Below are 6,000 nucleotides of genomic sequence, written 5' to 3' on the forward strand. Positions count from 1 at the left end.
TACATTTCACAGTTGCCAAAATACAAAGTACATATGCTCACACAAAAACCCACTTGCACAAACAATATACAGACTGAATACAGCAACAATGAACAAATCTTACATATAATAAAACTTTGGGAGCAGGTGTTTGGTTTGAGTTCTGAGTCTTTCCTCAACTTCTGATGCAGATTCCTGCTAAGTTGCACCCTGGGAGGCCCCAGATGGTGACTCAAGAACTTGTCTTCTTGCCTTCTATATGAAGAGTCTCAGCTGGAGTTCTTAGACTCCTGTTTGTAGCCTCGTCCAGCCCTAATTGTGGTGGACAAAGTGGGGGCAGACGTACCCTTGGATGCAAGACTCAATCTCCATATCACATACGATAAAAATAAATGAATATCATTTTTCAAAAGGAAGTTTGATTTGAAACCTGTAGTAACTTGCCAGGTTATATTTTGTATAAATATCTTGTATTATAATACAAGAAGGCCATTGTGTCATAGGTAAGAATCTTGCAGTAAATGATACAGTAAATGATATTGCTATCATTAATGAAAATGCAGGATGGTCAACAGTAACTTCTATAACAATTTGCCTAATATTAATAACTGGTAGCTAGCATTGTTTTTGTCCTAGTTACAATATGATGCACCTTAACCAATCGCTTGAGATGTCTTGTTTTTTATTAACCTATTTGCAAATAGCTTCCAACACGGGCATATCTTACAATCTCCCAGTTTTTTACTTAAAGCCTTTCCCACTTGTCTGTCTACCTTTGAGTCTCTGTAAAACTGAATGAGAATTGCAGACCCCTTTGCTGTATTCATAAAGAAGAGAAAAGAATGGGCCTTCTCATTTGGTTGGTCTTTATAACTGCAACACATTCACACATACACTAACTATGGAATATATGTCATTAGTGCTCTGACATTAAAATTAATGCAGCATCTATATCACTTGATGTTAGGTAAGCTACATCATTTTAATTTTCTATGTATTTGTGCAGAATGTGTACAGATAAGTTATAAGCAAATTTTGTATTAATCACATATGTTATGTGACATGGAACAACATATGGGGCATTAATCTATGAGAAGTAATATTATAAGACAAGTCTTTGGTACAGTTGTATAGAGTTTAGGGTAACCATTCCCCATGTCAGAGTCCCTGCTTGTCAAGTCCCACTCAGCTTCCAATTCTAGTTTCCCACTTTTGCACACCCTGGCACACAGCAATGAAGACACACTGGCTGGCTTGTATTCCTGTCATTCTTGTGGAGATGCACGTTGAGTTCTTGGCTTCTGGCTTCAATTTGGTTTCACGCCTGGATTTTTGTGGGCTTTGGCAAGTGAACAAGTGATGAGAGGGCTTACTGTCATCATCTCTCAAGTAAACAAAAATATTAAAGTAAAATTATATTCATTGTCCAAAATAGTTAAATAGCATTTTGTAAGAAAATCAGCTCACATGCACGTGAATTCTCAAAAATTTGTTTTTGTCTTATTAAACTTCAGCCTTTTTCAGCCTTTTTCCAGTCTTTCTTGTTCACTAGACCTCCAGAAAGGCAGCTTTCCAGACCATAGATTTAAATGAGGGCTCTGCCCAGTGGGCTTACAACCTAATTAGACAGAGACAGTTGACCAACATATGCCCGCAGACTACAGTTGGCCACTTATTTATTCTCTAATTAACATAAAGCAGCAGGACAACAACCCCGCCTGTGCTCCGCAAGCAGGAGAACGGCTGTGTGTGCTGTAGAGCTCTGTGGGAAATGAAGCTGCTGCTTTCTGCAGGGTTTTTCAGCGTGCATTCTCTTGTTTCTTGCTTGTCTCGTAATTAATATTCCTGTGCCTAGCTTGCTGAGACTATATACTGCCGAGCAAACAGACTCTCTCAGCACAGTGGAACCATTTACTTCAGCTGTCCGGATGATCAATACAGGTCACTGGATGGTTGATTTGACCGCTGTGCATGCAACTCTGTTCAGAAGCTAGCATAAAATCAGGCAAAGTCATCATTTTATTCTTTAATCATTTTGGCAGCTTGTCAAGATCTGGGGACATTTCTTTTTGATTTTGCCACCACCCTTCCAAAACACTACCAGAAACTCTCTAGATTGTCCATGGTTCTCAAAATTGTTGGAGGTAATAATAAATGCATGCAATATCACTGCTCTTCTGAAAAGAGCACATGAATATGCTCTGATGAGTGAAAAAGAAGCATTAGAAATATCAGCATAAGATAAAGTGTGAGAGAAATTTGGTATATGAAATAAAAGTCAAGAGTTCACAAATATTTTATAAGGTCCCTCATGAAGACGGTGAATGATTTTACTCATGATTAACTGTTTGGAATGCAAGCAAGGAAAATATATTTTCTGACTCCAGGATATATTCCATGCTGATAAAAGGTAGAGCTACTTTGTTTTAAGTTATAGATACTAGGCCAATTTCTATTCCTTTATTCCCTTAAAATTTTTTCTATTTACTGCTCTTGACCTAATAGCAATCCAGCTTAACATCTTTTCAGGCTGCAGACTTACATAGCTTTATAGCCAGGCGTTTTTTTATCTCATAGTTTTCAGTTGGCCATTGAAAAACTTGGTATTCTCTTCCCCTCTGTTATTTTTTTCCCTTGTTCTTTAAGATTTAAAGTAAGCAGTGCAGACATTGGAGGATGTGTTTCCCCATGATGTCATATTCTATTTGCTTAATTTCAATGTTTCTAGGCTCACAAACAATTGCCACTGGATAATTATTTATATAATCATATGGTTTTAAGTGTTCCTAAAATGTGCTCGAAAATAATACAAGATATAGTGAATACTTAATACAGATATCTATTTCTATATGGACTACGAGTTTGTGAAATTATTGCTGTGTTGCTGAACTCAAGAGAAAAAAACAATCTCTATCTAGTGTATTTTAAAGAAATTTCCAGGGCCCGGCGCGGTGGCGCAAGTGGTTAAAGGTCCTCGCCTTGCACGCCCGGGATCCCATATGGGCGCCGGTTCTAATCCCGGCAGCCCCGCTTCCCTTCCAGCTCCCTGCCTGTGGCCTGGGAAAGCAGTCGAGGACAGCCCAAAGCTTTGGGAACCTGCACCCGCGTGGGAGACCCGGAAGAGGCTCCTGGCTTCGGATCGGCATAGTATCGGCCCGTTGCGCTCACTTGGGGAGTGAATCATCGGACGGAAGATCTTCCTCTCTGTCTCTCCTCTCTGTATATCCGCCTTTCCAATGAAAAAATAATAAAAATAAATCTTTAAAAAAAAAAAGAAATAAAAAAAAAAAAAAAAGAAATTTCCAGACCTCATGATGTAAAAAACGCAGCCTGCCTTAACAAGAAGTCAAATAAAAAAGTCCTGAGACAGTATTAAAACGTATATTAAGCACTCTATTAAATGTGTGCTTATAACTGATTCTTAATAAAAGTCCTAGAAACATGAGCATTATACTTTTCCCTGATAAATTGATTTGAAATAATCAAACTAATCACATTTCAGACCTTAGATCTTGTGGTAAATGTCCTTGATCTCAAACACTTTGCACTTTAGAAATAAAATGGTCAGTGTAGCCCGTTTGAATCAGATTGCTGTTTTTTAAAAATACACATATGAACATGATTATTACAGTGATAAAAGAAGTCACACTGAAATGCATGGCTAAAATTAACAGAGCTCCACTGATTTGTGTTTAAAACCCTGTATCTGAAGTTTAAAACTATTGAGTTTTTATTTACTTTATTCTCTCTCTCCTTTCCTTCTCTCTCTCACTGTCTCTTTCTTTCTCTGCGTGTCTCACACACACCATCTCCCATTTAGATCATGGAAATTACATGTAGAAAAACAGGAAATTCCATTCAGGTTGTTTTAACCTTAGGGCCTCCTCCAAGCGTGTTGGAAAGTAAGTGCTCTGTCACCTCTGAGAATAGAATTCATTTTGGGTTCTTACATTGCATGCCTTAGGAACTCTGGCACTTATTTGCTGACTGACTGAGTTATTTTAACTTTAGTATGATATAAATTTCCTTTATAGCTATTTTAAATTTAGTATTTTTAAAGTTAAGACTAGAATCTATCAAGATGCAGTGGTCTCCACTCCTGTAAAAAATAAAAAACTAATCAAAAAAGTTTTAACCAGAAAATTCAGCAGAAAAAATATATCAAAGCTAGCAAACACAACTTAAAAAGGAATGACAAAGAACTGACAAAATTTGAGTCCTAAAATATTGTTGAAGTAAATACCTTTAGTCAAGAAAGTTATTGGCATGTATTCGCAGCTATTAATAAATCAGCACAATTAAAAAGTATTGGTTTTGTCAGCAACTGTAAGACTTCATTGTTTTGATAGCACATAATAGGTAGAACCAGGATTTCCGGGTGCCTGACAATTGACCATCTGTCTAGTTTGCCCATGGAGAATCCCAACAACTGAACCTTATGGCATGTCCAATTGTGTTGAGAATCTAGCAACCCTGTGTGAGGTTGCAACAGGAGAGAACATTATCAAAAGATTAGATTTATTAATTTAATGCTAAGGAATTGGGGATTTTGGAGATGCTCTTGGAAACATACCTGTAAATCAAAGTTACTTGACTAATAACAAATAAATAAATAAATAAAAATAAATAATATATAATAATAATAAATAATAATGAATAAAAATAACTAAATAAATAATAACAAATAACAAATAAATTCAACGAAGGGTTTCTTTCTTGCTATGCATGTTGAAGAGTACAATAACAGTGGTATCTTGTTTTAAATAGCATGGAAAGTAGCATAGAAGATAAAAATTGTATTATAAGTATCTGCAAAGGATATTGGTAGTTTTGTTATTAAAATAGTAGTATGAAAAATGTGTTGCTAAGAGGGGATCAGAGAAATAGATCATGAATGATGTGTCATTTTTGTTATGTCTCAAAAATGGACATGTTTTTAAGAAAGTGAATAGGGGTTGAACACTATGCCAGGCAGGGGTAGGCTCATAAACACAGTGAGATGAAACACTGGATTAAAGAAACTAATAATTGCTTAGAAAAACTAATTGGGGTCATGTAAAATCAAAATATTTATTATCATTGTTATAAATCCAAATTTATTCCATGAACAGTCAGTGAAAAAAACATTTTTAAGATTTATTTGTTTTTATTTGAAAAGCAGATTTGTAGAGAGAGGGAGAGGTAGAAAAAATGTTCTTCAATCTGCTGGTTCATTCCCCACATGGCTGCAGTGGCTGCAGCTGAGGTGATTCTAAGCCAGGAGCCAGGAGCTTCTTCCTGATCTCCCACATAGGTGAAGAGTCAAACACTTGGCCATCATCCATTGTTTTCCCAGGTCATAAACAGGAATCTGGTTAGGAAGTAAAATAGCCAGGACATACATTGACACCCATGTGGGATTCTAGTGCTTGCAGGTGGAGGATTAGCCTGTTGAATCACCACACCAACCTCAGCACAGTGAAAAATTTTAAGAAATGAAGCCACAACATTGAGGTAGCATGTGATATATGGCATACATGTAGTTACAAAACAGGGTAGAAATTCTGAGCCACTAGAAAAATTGGTACCTTCACCAGGACAAGTGGAGAAAATAAATAGTTATAGCAATATAAAATCTTTGTGTTTTATTAAGTAAATGTTTTGATTGGGTACAGTTTATAGGGAAAGTGAGAAGAGCTTCAATGTAGCAATAGTGTTAAATTGTTCTGTACCTTGCCTTGAAGTCAGTCAACAAGGCCTTATCACAGTAAATCAATAAATAGCAGTACAGATAATCTATCCACTGGAGAATATAAGTGCCAAGCAAAATGCTGAGTTGGAATTATTTACTTTGGAAGAGCATATACAAAGACAGAAAACAGTGGTATTAAATTATTAACATCCTTTGCTATTAAATTTAAATTATATATTGTGGTCATAACTGAAAAGATATGAAAATTTTATTTTGTTAATATGTTTTTACTCCAAATTGAAGTCTAGGTGGTGAAGAGCTAAAGACAGAGATATAGTTGAGAGAGAGAT

This window comes from Ochotona curzoniae, unplaced genomic scaffold, assembly GCF_017591425.1.
Source record: "Ochotona curzoniae isolate NIBS_2020 unplaced genomic scaffold, NIBS_Ocur_1.0 scaffold_4506, whole genome shotgun sequence".
In the NCBI taxonomy this organism is placed as follows: Eukaryota; Metazoa; Chordata; class Mammalia; order Lagomorpha; family Ochotonidae; genus Ochotona; species Ochotona curzoniae.